The sequence below is a fragment of the Triturus cristatus genome, chromosome 2_2, assembly GCF_964204655.1.
Source record: "Triturus cristatus chromosome 2_2, aTriCri1.1, whole genome shotgun sequence".
NCBI lineage: Eukaryota > Metazoa > Chordata > Amphibia > Caudata > Salamandridae > Triturus > Triturus cristatus.
Window position 1 is genome coordinate 831,931,946 of NC_140582.1, and position 19,942 is coordinate 831,951,887.

General features: G+C 47.1%; 1 protein-coding gene across 1 annotated transcript in view; it reads left to right on the plus strand.

Moving 5' to 3' along the window:
- The window catches only part of YIPF7 (Yip1 domain family member 7), a 528,534-nt gene that overhangs the window by 9,537 nt on the left and 499,055 nt on the right, over positions 1-19,942 (plus strand). The window lies entirely within an intron of this gene.

Sequence of the window (19,942 nt, forward strand, 5' to 3'; positions counted from 1 at the left end):
GGCCGTGATTTATCGCAGCCAGCTGGGAGGCCCAGTAATACCGTTTGATGTCTGGGAGGGCGACCCCCCCGTCGTACCACGGGAGCGTCAGCTTCGCCAGGGCAATTTATTTATTTATTTATTTAACTTATATGGCGCACAGCTACCCAAAAAGGGTTTCCTGGCGCCTGGACGACAATGCTGAAAGGAGAAGATTTAATGAGTAAAAAGCCAGGTTTTGAGGGCACAGCGAAAGTGGGAGTAGGATGGCTCTCTGCGCAAGGCAATAGGAATCGAGTTCCAGAGAGAGGGACCCAAAACAGCGAAAGATTTACCTCCCATTCTAGAGAGTTTGAACCGAGGCACATCAAATTTCTCAAGGGAGGAGGAGCGGAGAGTGCGAGTTGGAGCATACTGACGTACAAGAGACTGGAGGTAGATGGGTGCACGGCCCCACTTAATTTTGTGCATAAAAGAAAGGGCTTTGAATTCAACACGCTTATCGATACGGAGCCAGTGCAAAGCATGGAGGTGGGGGGAGATGGAAGCGTGTTTGGAAATTCCGCATAAAAGTCGAGCAGCGGAGTTTTGCACAAGTTGCAGCCTGCGGGATATTGTCTTGTTTGCACCTAAAAACAAAACGTTACCGTAGTCCAAGCGGGATGTGATAAGGGCATGGACGACGGTTTTCTGAGTATCCTTAGGCAGCATCCAAATAATTTTGCGCAGCCACTTTAGAATAGCAAAACAGGTGGCAGACACTTTAGTGGCGTGATGGTGCATTCTCAGAGAGTCATCGATGAAAAATCCTAGATTACGAACGTGGTCAACTGGACGGGGAAGAGGACCCAGCTCATTAGGCCAGTGACGTGCACCCCAAAGATCTTTCTGTTTGCCTAGGATAAGTACCTCCGTTTTATTTGCATTAAGCTTTAAGTAATTATTGTTCATCCAGGCAGCAATTTGGCGTAGACCCGACTGAAGAGTAGAAACAGAAGAGGAGGGATCTGATTTAGAAAGTGAGAAAATAATTTGAGAGTCGTCAGCGTAGGTGAATAAAGTTAGGCCACTGTTGACAGCAATGTCGGCCAGGGGCCTAACGTATAAATTAAAAAGCAGCGGACTTAGAATGGAGCCCTGAGGGACTCCAAATGGTGAAGGGAAGGTGTTAGAACTGTCAGAGGCAGAAAACACTTGAAAAGTGCGATCCATGAGAAAGGAGGAAAGCCAGTCAAGAGCTGAACCACAGATACCAAAGGATTCCAGAGTGTTAATTAGGATAGGGTGAGAGATGGTATCAAACGCAGCGCTTAAATCTAACAGAATGAGCGCTACTGTCTCACCAGAGTCCAATAGGTGGCGCAATCGTTCTGACACTCCAAGAAGTGTGGTTTCAGTGGAGAAACCAGCACGGAAGCCAGACTGAGATGAGTGAAGGAGATTGTTGGTTTCCACAAATTTGACAAGATGCGTATGTATGTGTTTTTCCAGCAACTTAGAAAAAATCGGAATCAGAGATATAGGGCGAAAATTAGACAAAACTTGAGAATCGGCGTCAGGCTTTTTCAACAAAGGAACAACCATGGAATGTTTCCAGGTGGTAGGAACGGTAGAAGTTGTGAGGGAGCAATTAAGGGCGTCCATGATCACCTGGAGGTGGACGGGGTCGAGTAATTGCATTATGGAAGCCGGTAGAGGGTCATTGGGAGAGCCTGATCTGATGGTGCCAAGATTGGATATAAAAGTTTCTAAGTTCAAAGGAGGCCAGCAGGATAATTTGGGAGAATCACTAGAAAGTTTGTGACAGATGTTGGTCTGGGTAGGAGAGGAGATCATGCAGTTTAGGAGAGAATTCGCAATTTCAGAATGAATAATTGTAATTTTGTCAGAGAAGAATTTAGCCAAATCATCACAAGATTGCTTGGTAAGAGGCGGAGGTTTAGCTATGGTCTGGGCGCCAGCCAGATTTTTTACTAGGCTAAACAAAGTCTTCGGGCGATTGGTGGCAGTGTTAATGATGTTACAAGTGTAGGCGGCGCGGGAGGTTTTGCACAGATCGTGATAGGTTTTTAAAGAAGTTTTATAAGCTATTTTTAGATCAGGGGCATAATTACGTCGCCATTTCCTCTCGAGTGCTTTGCATTTGGATTTTTCAATTCTGAGACTATCAGTGAACCAAGGCGCAGGAGGATGATGGTAAGTTGACTTTTTGTTTACAGAGGGAATGCATGATTCAACAGCATGAGACAGCCAATTTTGGATATTTTCGGCAGAAACAGGTGCCTGAGTAGTAGCCGGGGGTACAGTTTCCCTTAGCATGTTATTTAGAGCGTTGATATCGACTTTTTTCCAATCCCTAATGAAGAACAAGGATTTAGGGAGAATTGGGTGAGAAATGGCCGGGGCCTGGATTTGAAATTTCAGAAAAAAGTGATCCGTCCAAAAAAGAGGAAGCGCAGGTTCACACACCATAGACGTGATGTTGGAGAAGATGGGATCTAAAAGATGGCCTGCGTTGTGAGTAGGACCGACATTACAGAGAGGCAGATTCAACGCTAGGAGATCGGAGATAAAGTGGGAGCAAATTACATTGGTGGTATCCTCCAAATGAAGATTAAAGTCGCCAAGTAGCGAGAAATTGGAGGAAGTGAGAGTAAGAGAGGAGACCACACTAGGCAAAGTAGCTGACCACAATGAAGAAGGGCCTGGAGGTCTGTAGAGAAGGAGTCCAGAAAAGGAGAAGTTAGGAGTAAGTGTAAGCGTAAAGCGTGCAGCTTCACAATTGGGAAGAGTAACAGATTCAAAATGACATTGAAAAGCATGTTTATAAATAATAGCAATTCCCCCACCTGGTCCCGAGGTTCGATCTAACCTGGCAATAGCATAATTGGACGGAAGGGCAATAGCTAGATCGGGGCCAGAACTGTTGTTAAGCCAAGTCTCGGTTAGAAAAAAGGCATCAGGGGAGTCTTCCAAAAGAAGATCAAAAATACAATTTTTATGCTTAGGGAGAGAGCGACAGTTTAAGCTCAAAAAACGAAACTTAGGAGCAGTGTTATCAGACGACGAAGATGTAGGCGCGTTAGGCTCCAAGGAGTGGGATGAGGAAAAGGAGCAATGAGCCCCTGAGCAAGAGAGGGGGGGAATAATGTTAGCATGAAACAAAGTACAATCAGCAAAACGAGTCGGACGTAAGGCAAGAAGTTGTGATGAGGAGTAGACAAGTCTAGGGGAAACAGACGAGGACAAAGGGACAGGGGTACCGGCCCCTGGCCCCGAACTGCCGCGGACGGGCGCAGACGGGCTTGCCTTTGGCGCGCCTTTGGCGCGCCGCCGGCGCGCCCGCTGCAGGGCATCACCAATAAAGGCTGCAAAGGTCACGTGGCAGCGTAGATGGTGTGGCCCCACCTCCCCGGAAGAACCAATGAAAAATCTCCCGCTATCTCCCTCCACAACAAACGGGAAAGCCCGTGGTGGAACGGGGAGTGGGCGGGTCAAAGGTCGGCAGTAAAGAAGTGTGCAAAATAGCAAAGAAATAAAACCGAAGTGACAGCGATTGGCAGCACAGCAGTAATTAAAATCACAGAAAGAGCATTTTCATTTTAAAAAGCACAGTTTCAAACAGACAAGCAGGCAGGGCGCTACCTTAGCAGCGCGCGTCCGCTGCGCGGGTTGCAGGGCATCACCAATAAAGGCTGCAAAGGTCACGTGGCAGCGTAGATGGTGTGGCCCCACCTCCCCGGAAGAACCAATGAAAAATCTCCCGCTATCTCCCTCCACAACAAACGGGAAAGCCCGTGGTGGAACGGGGAGTGGGCGGGTCAAAGGTCGGCAGTAAAGAAGTGTGCAAAATAGCAAAGAAATAAAACCGAAGTGACAGCGATTGGCAGCACAGCAGTTATTAAAATCACAGAAAGAGCATTTTCATTTTAAAAAGCACAGTTTCAAACAGACAAGCAGGCAGGGCGCTACCTTAGCAGCGCGCGTCCGCTGCGCGGGTTGCAGGGCATCACCAATAAAGGCTGCAAAGGTCACGTGGCAGCGTAGATGGTGTGGCCCCACCTCCCCGGAAGAACCAATGAAAAATCTCCCGCTATCTCCCTCCACAACAAACGGGAAAGCCCGTGGTGGAACGGGGAGTGGGCGGGTCAAAGGTCGGCAGTAAAGAAGTGTGCAAAATAGCAAAGAAATAAAACCGAAGTGACAGCGATTGGCAGCACAGCAGTAATTAAAATCACAGAAAGAGCATTTTCATTTTAAAAAGCACAGTTTCAAACAGACAAGCAGGCAGGGCGCTACCTTAGCAGCGCGCGTCCCAATACGCGGCCTACCCTCCCAGAACAGGCGGCGCTGCAAACTCTCCACCTCGCGAAAGTAGCGCGCCGGGACAACGTCCATTGTATTCTGTAAAGCGTACAGGAAACGTGGCAGCGACATCATCTTAAACAATGCCGCCCGGCCGAGCGGCGAGAGCGGCAAGCGCTTCCAATGCGCCACGTCATCCTTCAGGCACTGGAGGGGGGGAAGCAAGTTCTGTTTATAGCGGGCCTCCGCGTCCAGGGTAATGAAGATACCCAGGTACCTAAATCCCTGCGGAGCGATCTGAATAGGACAACCCCGCGGAAGGATAGGAGCCTCCCCGGAAAGGACATACACACAAGATTTAGCCCAATTGATGACTAGGCCGGAGTTGAGGCCAAATGAGTGCAATACATCAACTAGTACAATCAGTGATTTACGCGGGGAAGCCAGGTATAGAAGAATATCATCAGCGTAAAGAGATACGCGATCTTCATACTTGGGGGTCCATCGGAGACCACGGATAGAAGGATGCCACCGCAGCCACTCCGCCAGGGGCTCCAAGGCAAGCGCGAAGAGGAGCGGTGATAACGGGCAGCCCTGCCGCGTGCCCCTGCCCAGCTCAAACGGAGCCGACACTCTACCGTTCACCGCCTCCTGCGCCATCGGTCCAGAATACAACAATTTCACCCAACCGATGAATCCCGGGCCAAACCCAAACTTCGCCAGTGTCGCCCAAATATATGGCCACTCAAGCGTATCAAACGCCATAGTGGCGTCCAGGGACGCCAAAATGGCCGGCTCTCGTATGAACGGGACCCGCGCGAGCACCCCATGCAAACGCCGCAGGTTGAGCGCAGTGTTGCGATGAGGGATAAAGCCGGACTGATCCTGGTGAATCAGATCGCACACCACGCCAACCAGCCGATTAGCCAACACCTTGGCAAGAATTTTGGGTTCCGCATTCAGCAGCGAAATGGGCCTGTAGGACGTGACCCGGTCCCGCGGCCTCCCCTCCTTATGAATCACCACGATAGTGGCCAGATGCTGGTCCAGCGGGAGGGAGCCCTCCGAACGGGCCGCGAGGAACATAGCACGGAGATGTGGCGCCAGCGTATCCGGTCGCAGCTTGTACAATTCGATGGGAAGACCATTAGGACCCATGGCCTTGCCGGAAGCGACCGAACGGATGGCGAGGGCAATTTCCTCAGATGTTGGGGCGGCGTCCAACGACACTTTGTCCTCCTCCGAAAGGGAAGGCAGCGCAATGTCCCTGAGCAGGGCATGAGAATCCTCTTCCGAGCGGGAAGATACCGGGGAATACACCCCACGGAAATATTTTGCGAAGCAATCAACAATTTCTCCCGGTTCAGTGACACACACACCATCCAGTTTCTCAATCGACGGGACAACTCGACTCGCTCTCTCCTTTTTAGCCAGCCACGCAATCAATTTACCAGCCTTATCACCCACGTCATACAGTCTCCCCTGTTGCTCTCTACTGAGGCCCCTGGCCGCCTCCGTGACGAGGGCCTTATAGGCCGCCTGCTTGAGTCGGAGAACATGTAATTTGTCATCCGTCACCCCACATTCTAGATCACCCTCCAACTCGGTTATCTCAGTTTCAATACGGGTCACCTCCTCCCGCTCGCGCCTCCGGGAATGGGAAATAAGGGACAGGGCCTCCCCCCGGAGTACCGTCTTGAACGCCTCCCACAGAGAGACCGCCGAGGACACAGACCCCACATTATCCTCAAAATATCGCTTAAGGGATTTAACCAACTCTGCGCGAATAGTGGGGTCCCGCAGGTACCAGGAATTAATCGGGACCATCCTCCCCTCCCCCCTCGGGACAATGTCGAAGTGCAACAGGAGCGGGGAGTGGTCTGAAATACCCCGCGCCAAATGGCGCACCTCCCCGACCCTCCCCGCATGCGCCGCTGGCACTAGGACATAATCTAGCCGTGTATCATCCCCTGTCATCATGGAGCACCTCATCAACTTCCAACGGGAGCGAGGTCTTGGCCATGATGCCCACACCCCTTGAACCAGACGTGAAGCCCGAATGGGCCAGGAGGCGGTAGCCCCGTCGATTCATAGCACGAAAGGAGTTTCCAATGAGGTGGGTCTCCTGCAGAAAAACTATATCAGGTGAAATTCGTTTTAGGAACTGCAGGACCACCCCCCGTTTTATCCTGTCCCCCAGTCCATTAACATTCCAGGACAAAAGACTCAGTCCCCTACCCCCCATCATAGCCGAAAGCGATCAATCGTCCCCCAGAGAGCACTTTAAGAATAGAACAACAATACTTTTGCCTTGTGGTACAAATGAACAATACCCCACCCCAACCGCCCCAACAGAACTCCCCCCTCCCTGCACCCCTGCATGAGCCCAGACAGCCCCCCCAATTTGCAGTGTGCCTGTCGCCCCTATGTAATTGAAACTAGTAAGACCCCCTAGAGGAGGAAAGAGCACCCCCTCGAGACCCCGCACCGCCTCCAAAAGAGGGGAGATAAAACACAACAGACAAGAGACCCTAAGCTTGGCCGAGAGTGGCAGCATCCGGAGTGAGCCCCCACATCAGTACCTCAGACCCGGTCCGGTGGGCAGTCTCCTCCCGCTGCCCCCCCGCCATCCCGATCAGGACCCCCAGACAAAGTGTCCAGCCAGTCCCCGGCCGTTTCAGGACGGTCAAAAAAGTGAGTGCGACCCTCCACCTCAACCCGCAGCCTGGCCGGGAAGAGCATGGCGTATTTTAAGTTCATGCCTCGAAGCTGCCGCTTGACGCCCAGGAAACTCAGTCTCTGCTTCTGGACCGCTTGGGTAAAGTCAGGATAAAAGTTCACCTCCATGTTCTCCAGCTTAATCGGCCCTTGCAGTCTGGAAGCTTGCAAAATCACATCCCTGTCCCGAAAGTTAAAAATACGGGCAATAAGAGGCCGCGGAGGGGCTCCGACCTTCGGTCTGCCCCCGGGAACTCTATGGGCTCTCTCCACGGCAAAGAATTTACTCAGTCCTCGAGGCTGGAGATGGGTAGTGATCAGGTCCTCCACAAAGAGATCCGCCGCCGACTCCTCCCGTCCCTCGGGTACTCCGATGATACGGATATTATTCCTCCGGGCCCGGCTCTCGGAGTCCTCCAGGCGCCGATCCATGAGCGCACTTGCCTGACGGAGCCGGTGCACCTCCGTCTGAAGGGCCGCCACCTCAGTCGTGAGGCCCGACGTGGTGTGGGCCAAAGAGTCGACCCGATCGTTAGTCTTAGAGAGATCAGCTCTCACAAGGTTGACATCAATAAGGACCGCGTCGATTTTGTGGGCTAAAGTGTCAAACTGCTGGCCCACTGAGGCCTTCATCTCAGCAATGGCGCTCATGACGTCTTGCAGAGACAGATCCGTAGGCAAATCCGGGGCATCCGGGGGGCACTCATAGGACTTGTGCGATCCGCCGGGAGACCCCTTCGGGAGGGTGTAGCGGTCCATGATGTTGGCCTGATGTGCGGTGCCACGCCGGGTCGACTTGGCCTTCAACCGATCCCCATCCTGCCTCGTGGCCATCGTCGCGGGTCTCACACCCGCCCCAGCCACGCAGCGGAGAGCAAGCAGTCAAGGCCGCGAGCTCCAGGGGCCACCCCAGGACGGCAGAGCGGGCCACAGCAGGCAGGCAGGGTCTCCCAGCGAGGCCACCCCAACACAAAGAGCGCCGTGATCCCACTTGCGATGACAGCAAGAGGGTGCAAAAGTGAAAGTGTGGGGTACGCGACTCGCCAGGCCCAGCCCGCCGTTGTTGTTCACTTTGCCACTGGGTCGCCCCCAAACGCGAATCCGGGTTCAGGAGAGAAGTAGGCCGCAAACTTCAGTCGGTGCTCACTCCGGCACTCGAGGTCCGATTGGAAACGGGAAACGGGTACCACCTCGGCTCAGGCTCACCGACACAGTCCCCTCAACCAATGCAGGATGATGACAGGATAAACGTAGGAGGTTGCGGAGGTCCTCGGGAGCCTCGCACCTACGCGGCCATCTTGGTTGCGCGCTAGGCTCCTCGAGCATTTTATGTATTGTTGAGTTGTATGTTGTTTTGGGTGACTAAAATAGAAACAAGTGGACATCTGTTTTATGGGTATTATGTGACCGTTGAGTCTTTTAAAATTTGTGTGTCCTTGAATCTCAGAAATTTGATTACATGGTTTTTACACATATTTATTTTTAAAACAAATACAAAGCCTTTTAAAGAAATAAAAGTGAATATCCTTTTATACATTCAATCTGAAGGTGATATCTTGGTGATATTAGTTTGATATTTGAATAGAGGAATGATACAAGGTGTGAAAGAGTGTTGGAGTGTAAATAAACCCAAAGGGAAATTTCTTTTTTGACTGATAGTCCTTTTATCTGATCTGAAAGGCTTTATGTACACATTAATAATCAGTTAAGAGTCCCTCTTGTTGGTATTGCACGTGCTAAAGAGAACTGTTTGCACCCATGCTTCCGCCAGTGGGATCTCCTCCACAGTGGCGTTCAATGATGACGATACGTAAGTTTCCTGAAAGTTGAGAATCTGAATTGCCCCAAAAAGTTATAACCTCATTGTCATACAGTTTTTTCGTTAGGCTATTGATGTTCCATGAGTATATTTTGATCTCTTTTGTGAGTGCTAGCTTGGTATCAGATCTGTCTGTCAGCAGGAATGGGGTCAAGATTGATTTGCATATGGCTGGGTCTGAACTGGGGTGGTGAAGTGAGCAGAAGAGCGATGATGGATTTAAACCAGATCTAATAGTGACTGGGGGTGAGTGTCTGAAAAGTTTCAGTGCTCCGTCCATCATCTTATTGTGTTTGCTGAGCAGTTTCTTTTTGCCAGGGTTGCTGAGGGCAGCCGGTTCCAGTTGGGAAGGTTGTCTTCAGTGGCCCTCTGAAAAAGGTCCTGACATTTTAGGACTTGGAAACTTGGTCACCAGTTATGGAGAAAGAATTTTAAAAAAATATACGGGGCAGGTAAGGGATACCCTGCCCCTCTACACCTGGTGGGGGGTCCCAGAGTGACCCCCACTCTCCCCCAGGGCCAAAAACGTAATTTTTTTTTGAATGGTACTGCAGATCAGTGCTTTTTAATTTTATATCACCCGGGGTGAGCCAGAGCCCGGGGATCAGCGCAAACATTTTTTGGGGAATCGTGCGTGTGACCACCTTCCCGAGCCATTTTTAGACCCTGGGGATTATTTTCTTGTTAGAGTTATGGCAACTCAATGGCTTAAAATGCTTTATTTAAACTATTTTGTGACAATTGCTATAATTATGCAATGTGTGAATTTACTAATTATGCATTTGGTTTCTATGAAGAAAGTGGTTTGTTATATATATTGTGGTTGTGCATCCTCACCATCTAATAAAGATACAGTTCCATATCAAGTCTAGTCAGGTTTGTTTCTAAAACCGTAGCTCAGGTCTGGATAGCTGTGGCTTTATCCAAGAAACAAGTGTAAAGCATCTAGAAGTACCAACACTGTTGAATAAGAAGGAAACACAACACAATTCAAATCTGACCCCAATTTATAAAGTTAGCTTATATTGTTATCTTTAAGTAGAGACTGCAAAGATTAATACCCATTGGAAGGGTTCTAGAGATATTGATTTTTAACACAATATATCACAGATTTTCATTTAGCAAAATAAATTATTGTAATTTACAGTTACTCGTGGTTTATGATTAGCCATGACAAATAGCTTGGAAATGCATATAAAGGCACTCTTGTGGCAATCAACTCCGGCAGGGAGCCAGTTACAGAGACAATAAGTTTCACTTGAGCAGTTACCTCACAGGTAAAGCGGTCTCCAGCCCAGTTCCAAGGTCTATAGGCAAACCTCCTTATGAATCAATGGAGTTGTTCTGGTGCTAGGGATGCAGGATGCAGAATGCTGAAAATGCTGAAAGATGCTGAGTGTAAGAAAAAAATCCTTTTTGCAGATGTCCCCTCACGTTTTGCTCCCATTTGGGCTACTGTTTTCAACTCTGGCAGTTCACTGAAGCCTGCTAACCATGTCCCAGTGCCAGTACTCTCCCCGTAAAACTGATAAATGTGATTTGGTAACACTGAGTGGCAAGGACTTTAAACCCCTCTTAAGTCCCTAGTTTATGGTACCAGTCGTACCCAGGGCATGGGTGTTAAAGGGATCAACCAAGTAAACTATGGACAGCAGGCCTGCCATTGCAGATGCAAGAGCAGTGCAAACTGCTCAAACTCGACATTGCCCTCACAATTTTGTTTCAAATTTTTTTTTTAGTTTTATATAGTGCAAACTAGACCTGAAGATATCAGGTATCTGAGTGCTTTACATGAGCACCAGTTGCGTTACAGACAGACACATTAATTTTTGTTGGGCACGGGGAGATTTAGTGATTTTCCCAGAATCACACGATGTTGTGTTTCGTTGCCAAGACTTGAACCACGTTCCCCAGCTTGGAGATCAATCGCTCTAGCCATAAGGCTACATCCTCTCCCTTACTATGTGTGGTGAAGTCAATGCACTATGTTTAATATATGCCAGTCACCCCTAGGGTAAGCTTCCTGAGCTCAGGAGGCAGGGTGCATTTATTAAAGGCGAGGACATGTAGATGCAAACGTATATGTTCTTATAGTAGCCTTTACCATTAAAGGTTACTATAGGTGATAGGCGGTCCATAGGATAACATGGGCTGGCACCCAGGCAAACCCAACATTAGCAGCTTATAGTACCGCCAAAATATGTCATGTTAGTACCGCCGAAATATGTAATGTTTGGTATCACCCCTGACATGAATCTTGTGTCGAGCACGATATGGAATGTTCAGAATTGGCTACCTTAGAGGTCGCCCCTACCTTTCCTGTGGTCTGTCTGCCAGCACACACCTACTGCTGGCAAGACAGGAATCTGACCCCCTGCTAGGAGGTGTGAACTCTCCCAGGATTCAGAAACAATGGCCTGGAAGCAAAGGAGGTCACATGTCCCTCCCTTTCAGGATGCCTAGTGAAGTGGCATACCAAGGCAGTGAGCTTCAAAGCCTTCAGCACCTGTGATATGTAACCAGGCTGCCGCCCCCTGGGAGGAAATAGCCTCCCCCTGGCACATTTACATCCGGGCAAGCCGTAAAAATAGGTATTCAAGGGGTGTACACCCCCAGAAGGCTACCCACACCTCTAGGGTGGGCTACCTGGTCCTTACAGCTGTGTATGAATGCTGCAATTTTCAAAAGTGGTAGAATTGAGTGGGATGGGTAGAAAAGGAGACCCCCCCCCGACCCCAATGTAGTCACCTCATGGGTAAATTAGCAGCTGGGGCTAGTAACCCATCTGACACTTGCACCCACACCACTAATGCCCCTAAATCTAGGATTTAAGGGCTACCCCTGACACCAGAACCTTAGTTCTGAACTGACTCGCAAAGTACAAAGAGGACACCTGGGTCTGCATCAAAGGGATCTGTATAAAGCAAGGGTGTGAAACTCTGCACCTTTCTGGAACTGCACAACTGGGACTCGTCTTGGACCAGATTTTGGTTCCCCCAGATAGAGGGACCCCTTTGAGAGCCATAGGCAACTCTAGACTCCCCTGTACTAGTGGCACTAGTCCTCTGCAAACTGCAGGGAAAAACAATGTACCAAAACCAAAGAATCTCTGGCCATCAAGCCCTCCCAAAGATCACCCAAAAGTAGATGTAGATTTCTTGAAGTAGTGGATTTCCTAAAGAAATTGGCAATTATTGTTTCTTCAGTGACAGACTAGAGAAGCTTACTAACCTAAAACTACATCCGTGAGCTGTACTTTAGTTTGAGGGTTTCACTATAATGTTGTTAAAATGTGCGGTCAGATTTCCTACCAATGCACAGCTATGGTTTGTGCTGGTGTGCCCCCAAATTGACTTAGTTTGCAGCCGACGAGGCCTTGCACCCGAATGGCAAAAACATGTACTTTGCAGTATGGAAACAGTGACATTTCAAACTGCCACTTTGTGTTTCTATGCAGGTAGCCACTCTGGTTGAGGAGGGCTTTCGAAGGCTGGAGTGCAAGTTGCATTTACAGACTTAGGGCCATATGTACGACCCTTTTTTGCGCTCACAATTGGGAGATCAGCTCGTTTGTGACCGCTAAAAAGGGTAATGGCATGTACAAACACTTATTTGCGAGTCACTGACTCGCAAAATAGCGTTTGTGACTCTCGCAATAGCGTTTGTGACTCTCGCTATTAGGAAGGGGCGTCCCTTCCTAATAGCAAGACCCACTGCCATGTATTATTGTTTTGCGACTGCATTTGCTCCTGCAGAACACTCACAGTTTACCACCTACTTCAAGTTGGTGGTAAGCCACTTGTAAAGAGGAAGGGGTCCCTAGGGGACCCCTTACCCTTTGTGAGTGAGTGAGAAAATATTTTTTGAGAGCAGGCAGTGGTCCCAGGGACATGGTGGTCTGCTGACTCCAGTAGGCCACCCATCCCATGGGATTGCTAGCCATTCCCAATGGGGTCTCAAATTGCGCTTGCCTCATGAATATTGACGAGGCAGGCAATTTGCGACCATTGGGAATCGCTAACAGTGTCTGTGACACTGTTGTACATTCCATTTTGCGAGCCACAAAGCAACGCAATTTGCGAGTTGCTAAATGTAAGGGTCGTACATCTAGCCCCTGATATGTGCCACCTTCCTAGTGGTGTAGTTTTCATTTCATTATACAGCTTTGGGCACGTCACATAACTGGGAGTGCAGATTGAAACTGGCAAAGCCAAGAGGTCTGGCTATAATATGCTAATGCATGAAAACACATGTTGTTCACATACATTGGCAGAATAAAACAAGGCTTTGGTAATGTCTTTTTTGGTGTGTGAATGACTTGTGGTTTGTGCAATAGTTTTGCCTTGAAAACATTCAGCAGAGCCCTGTTGGGTCCAGTGACAGGTATCTGCTACACAGCAGTACATTTTCATTCTCTCCTCTCCACTGATTGGGCCACAGCTACATTCTTCCCTTTACCTTCTTCAGTTGGATACACTGCCTTGAGCACACTAGTTAGTTTATTTTCGTGGTTTATAGCTGACTGTTTTCTTTTAAACACCTTTTATTGATTTACAAGTAAAGAAAAACAGTGCTTCACATTTGCTTGTAACCTATTAACCGTTCAGGTGTTCATAGCCATTGTGTAAAACACTGACATGTCACTTCACTGTTGAAAGTCTCATAAACAATTATTATAGTGCACTTGCCCTGTTAGCAACTAAAAGCTCAGTCTCTTGGCTTTGTCTAGAAACATTGGATTCCATTTTGCCGTGTGTCACAGTCATATCCCATTGGTTTCATTAGGTTGAAGTTAGGTGTCTGCTACCCATGATTACCCCTGCCCATTCACAACCAACATGAGCTGGGGCCCATGTTGCCATGTAGCTTACATCCATCTTATAATTTAGTGTGTAGGCGAGTTTCTCCCCAAAAAGTCAAAGTCTAGCAAGTCCCCTCCCCCCCCCTCTCCCATCTCCCCATGGCAATGGCAAGTTTCCTAATCCTTCTATTGGACTTGATATGCAATAGCAAACTCTCACATTCAGCCCATTTAGACAGTTCACCCAACCTGGAGACCTCACCAAATACCACTAATGCCTCAACAAACTGTTCGGCTTCATCCTGTGCATTGTTCAGGAACAGCAGTATATTGTCTGCATAAAGAAAAATATTGTGGGAGCTGCCGCTAATCTCAGTAGGATTGTCAAGGGCTCCACTTCTGTGGTGGAAAGGAGTGTAGGGATCAGCGATCACATGCTTGGTTCGTATTCTCACATTAGGGAGGTCCAATTAGAAATCCCTATGCCACTGAATAGTTTTTCAATTACAGTAAATACAAATTTCCAACTAAATGTATCAAATACATTTATAATATCAATTGAGAGCACTACCGGCTGGTGAGGGGGAGGGGGGCGATTTCTGTGACCCACCCAGATCCTTAAGCATCCTTCACTTGTTCAAAATATTCGTTCCTGCGATGAACCCCCTCTGATCTAAGGAATCATTTGTGGCAACAAAGGGAGGAACCTGTTAGCCTGGACCTTACTCCATATTTTATAACTAGGGCTCCCGGTTTTCCGTTTAAACGGATTTATACACATAAATACAGGCGGAATTTTTTTTCCCTTTGTCTGTATTTATAAATAGACATGGAAAAATACTGACAAACCAGCAATGTGTCAATCCGTGTTTGAGGGGCTGCAGGAAGAAATTTGAAACCATTGCCAGATTCTCCTGCACACTATTCTTCCATCTAAATCACCCTAAGCACTCCCTTGCTGAGTGAGACTGATTTGTTTCCAAGGAGCGTCTACCGCCCTGACAGCAGCAGGCCAGGAGCGCTTATCAGCATTTTTGAATGCACACTCTCAGCTGTTTAGGCTGGAATTAGCTGGCTCTTTCTCTAGACTCGGTGCCTGTGTGGATCGTTAGAAAGAACAAGCATTTGCAATGCAATAGGTCTCGCATTAGGAAAGTTTGAGCTTTTTGTATTGTAAATTGACTAATTTTTTATTTATGTGTTGGTATTGAAAATATTGAAATTACTAGCTTTCTCATGTACAATGTCAATAGTTTTAACTGTTGCAAATGTGACACCTATAGCATTTGTAATGCAATATGTGTTGTATTTACGTGACTTAGATGTATTGATATTACAAATGACAATGGCTTTTAATTTTTGCAAATAATTAATACTTAAATAAAAGTTAATCTAATTTAAATGGCAATCATTTAAACTTTTGTTAATTACTCTTGTGAAGATTATGTTTAGTGTATTTAATTGCGCCTAAAATCCAAGAACAGAAGTTAAATATTATCATTTTTTTTGTGCCATTTGTAATAAAGTCTAAATATTGAGAGAACATATTAGAGCCAGTTGTTGTTGAATGGTTGTACAGATTGATACTGTGGTGGCGGTGAGTGATGTTGTGGTGGTGTCGAGTGATGCTGTGGCGTTAATTGATGCTGTGGTAGCACATATTGATGTAGTGGTGCGCTTGAGTGATGCTGTGGTGGTTAGATAGATAGATAGAGTGCAATAGTCCGATAGATAGATAGATAGATAGATAGATAGATAGATAGATAGATAGATAGATAGATAGATAGATAGGCGATAGATAGAGTGTAATTATGTAGAATATAATTATTTGGCACTGAGTGGTTTTGTGTGGAGTGTATGTTGATTTTAGTGGCGTGTAATTATGTGGCATTGAGTGTTATTTTGAGTGTATCTTGCATTGTTTACATTGTAATTAATTGGCACTGAGTGTTATTTGAGGTGCATGTGGCATTGAGTGTAGTGTAATTATGTGGTGTGTAATTATGTGGCGCTGAGTGGTATTTGAAGTGTATGTGGCATTGAGCGCTGTGTAATTATGTGGTGTGTAACTATGTGGCACTGATTTGTTTTTGGAGTGTCTGTTGTATTGAGTGCATTGTAGTTATGTGGCCTGTAATGATTTGGCTCTGAGTGGCATTCGGAGTGTATGTTGCCTTGCCTTGTATTTCTATTGTTCCTTAAACCCTAAGAGGCAATTCTTTTATTTTAACTAAAAGGATGGTAGTTAAATGGTGTTTAAGGCAGGATGGTCGTTAAATGGTGGCTACAGAGAAGCTGTGTGCTGAAAGGCAAAGAGAACACGGGCATGAAAGTGAAATCGAGGATGAAAATGGAATGAGTGTGGCAGGATGGTCGTTAAATGGTGGCTACGGAGAAGCTGTGTGCTGAAAGGCAAAGAGAACACGGGCATGAAAGTGAAATCGAGGATGAAAATGGAATGAGCGTGGCAGGATGTTAGTTAAATGGTGGTTACAGGGAAGCCCAGTGCTGAAAGGCAAAGAGAACACGGGCCAAAGCTGGAAGAAAACCGGAGATGCGAGAGGCATGTGTGTGTGGCAAACACTGGTGGGGCTCAGAGCGTTCTGTTGCTGCCTTGCCTTGTATTTCTATGGTTCCTTAAACCCTTAGAGGCAATTCTTTTATTTTAACTAAAAGGATGGTAGTTAAATGGTGTTTACGGCAGGATGGTCGTTAAATGGTGGCTACGGAGAAGCTGTGTGCTGAAAGGCAAAGAGAACACGGGAATGAAAGTGAAAGCGATGGATGGCAATGCGCCCGTGAGACTAGCCCTGTGGTGGGGGAGGGACAGTTGTGAGAGGCGCCATGAGGAAACAATCTCTCTGCATGCTGTGGCGGGGACGGGGGAGCGCATTCCAGGTGGGGGAGCGGACCCTTTGAAGTATGATGCTGAGGCTACACATGCACGCGCCAGTGGGCTGAAGCGCTTCCCCAAACGGATTGCATGGCGGGACGATGCACGTGATTGTGCGCGTGCTCGCCATGCAATCCACTTTTGGGAGCACTTTGAAATGCCCCTCTTACTAGAGTCTTGCATAGCGATTGAGTAAACGCAAAAGCGAGGCGAAACCTAAAAAGGAGGGAGCACCATGGGTAAGTGGGGAGGGGACCCCAGGACACTCTAAAATCACAGCGTGGGCATTGGCCATCACAATGTCTGTCTGGCATGGTGATGTCACAGCCAAGTAAAGGACACTAAGGAAACTCAATTCGCAAAGTCGAGTGCAGGGGGCACGGAGCGATACCAGGAGGGCAAAGGTCATTATTATATCACCTCGAGTGACTGTGCCAACATTCATAATGCAGGGTGCTGTCCCGACCCACTCAAAAATTGTTTAAGCAGTAGAGTTTATCTGCAACACCTCTCTGGCATCACCACAAAAAAATCCCCTCTGGCTTCGAGACCTACACAGTGTCGTTCCTCTACTGGAGTTCTTAATAACTTCAAACTGTTGCCAATAAGGGACAGCTTAAGGGCATAGGCAAGTAGGGCTCTCTCCTTTCGTTAAGCCCCTTAGACTGGGTCTTCATGGGCAGCACTTTTATTTATCTTGAAGTGAGTAACCAGGCCCAAAACCTCAGCATCTGCTCACCATCCTGTGATCCTGGGCAAATAACTTGATTTACCGGTGCCTGTAGAAATTAGACAGATCTTGTGTAATCAGACTGGCGCTCATGTCAAGCGCTTCTATGCCTCTGGTGCACACTATACAAAACAGGCAAAAATGCACAACGATGTAAAACAAAAACGTTCTTTTCTTTGAGAAAAAAACTCTCCCCAAGCAAAAGGTAACCATTCAAGATGAACATGATAAACATGAAGAAATGGGAGGAATTAAAGTACAATTTGAGTCTTGGTGTTTACATACCTATCCTGTGATTCTGGGCAAATCACTTAAAGTGAAATGCCGGTTCATGTAACGGGTACAAGCAGCAAGAGGCCACTTGCACGCTGTTCCCTGGACTACTTTTGCTGTGAAGTGAAAGGTGTTAACAGTTGATAAAGTTGTAGATCAGAAGCCCTAACCGGGATTAAGCTGTTCAAGTGAATGTATTATGTTTATTTAATTTGACATGTATGTATATATATATATTCACTTAAAAAACCATAGGTTTCACACATGTTATAGTTAGCTGTACATTTCACTCATAAAAAACCAATGAAATTCCACGTTATAGTTAGATCAGGTAACTATAACTTGCGCGCCCACAATAAACTGCTGATGACGTCACATAGTACATCACTCATGACATGGTCAGTGACATCACTCATGACATCAATGATGACATCTGAAATTACACATTGTGGATTGCGGTCGCGCAAGTTATAGTTACCTGATCTAACTATAACGTGGAATTTCATTGTTTTTTTACGAGTGAAATGTACAGCTAACTATAACATGTGTGAAACCTATGGTTTTTTAAGTGAATTTGCAAGGTTTTGTAGATTATAATTCTTAACTATAACGTGTGTGAAACCTATGGTTTTTTCAGTGAATTTGTACGGTTTTTTAAATGCTAAGTTATGTGTTTTTTTTTTATTTTTTTTTCTGGTTTTTCACTATGCGCACACCCTGCGCGCACGGTGCGCGCTTACAGATATATATATTGATTTAAATGCTATTTTCTCATGACCTACTGAACAGATTTACACCAGACCTACAAAAGGCACTTCCTTGACCTTATGGCTACCTCTGCCAAATTTCAAGTAATTCTGTTCAGCCGTTCGGGCTGTAGCTGTGTCTAAAGGTCCTATGGAAAAATGTATGGGGAAAGCGTGTTTTGGGACCCCCCTTTTTTCTCAGCCCCCGCTTGACGAATCCCCCCGAGACTTTCAGGGTAGGAGCGTAGCGTAGCGCCCCATTAGTTTTGAAAATTTCGCGAGGATTCGTCGACCGGCGCCAAAGTTATTCCAAATAGAATGTTGCGGATTTCCTATGGAAACACGGTCCTAACTATAACTATCTACTGGCGACCGCCAGTAGATAATATATATATATATATAGCAAAAACCAAAGGAAATGATGGACGGAGTGTTGAACATTGCAAGCACTCACCCCCAGTCAACTGATCTGGGTTTAATCCATCACCGTTCTTTAGCCCACTCTGCCACCCCAGTTCAGCCATGGCCATATGCAAATCAGTCTGACCCTGTGCCTCATGGGAACAGTCCAGCCCAAACTGCCAAGCCATGTCTTCCCTCAACTGAGGTATTTAATGATATCATGTTTGCTGTGTCCTGCCTTGGTTTGGAGCAAAGATACTATTAGGGTATATGATGGGTGAGTGCTACCACAGCACTGTGTTGACATTGGGTCCATGAGGTCTATGTATATGACCTAAAATTTAGAAAGGAGGCAGTGCAAGCTGGATATTTTTCCCACTGGCCATCCCCTTGATCATGGTTTTCATTTTTGCTTCTGAAATATCCACCTCCTCTTCGATGTAGTCTAACAGATATTAACCATCCATTATATTGTGGCAGTATATAATGTAATAGTCTGCCAATGCTTTGTTTATCTCTGTTTGTGATTTGACGATGCCCCTTCCTTTTCCTGGGTACTCATGATGAGGGCTCTCCTCATTTCCAGGTTAAACATCCATGCCACCTATAAGAAGTGGACCCCTAAATATGCTATTTTATGATCTGTAATATGGAATATGGGGCAGTGGCAGTTTCTCTGCAAGGGCAAGGGGGCTCCGCCCCGTTACCAAAAGTGTTCAATCACATTTTCTTTATTTTAAAAACATATACGTAATTTGGTCTCCATTAGTGAAAGCAGCCACTGTCAGCCATGCACTGTCTGCCCCAGCAGCCCCGGCCACTCACCAATACCGCCGCCGTGACTGGAAGCATATGCAAAATAAACAATTGATGGATGGAATGCAGGACAATGCAAACATTCACCCCCAGTAACAAGGATCTGGGTTTAATCCATCATTCTTTTGCTCACCACACCACCCCAGTTTGGACCCAGCCATATGCAAATCAGTTTTGACCCTGTTCCTTGTGGGAACAGTCCAGCCCGAACTGCCAAGCCAGGTCCTCCCTGGACCGGAAACAAGCATCCTGGGACTTGTTTCAGGGCATCACCCTGGCTAGCTTGAATCCAGTGGTGTAGTGAGCACGGGACGGGGATGCCCAGATGTGGATTCCGTGCTCTCCATGCCACTGGAGTCAAGCTATCCTGGCTGAAGTGGGCCTAGGATGCTTGTTTCCAGTCCAGGGAGGACCTGGCTTGGCAGTTCAGGCTGGACTGTTCCCATTGGGCGCTGGGTCA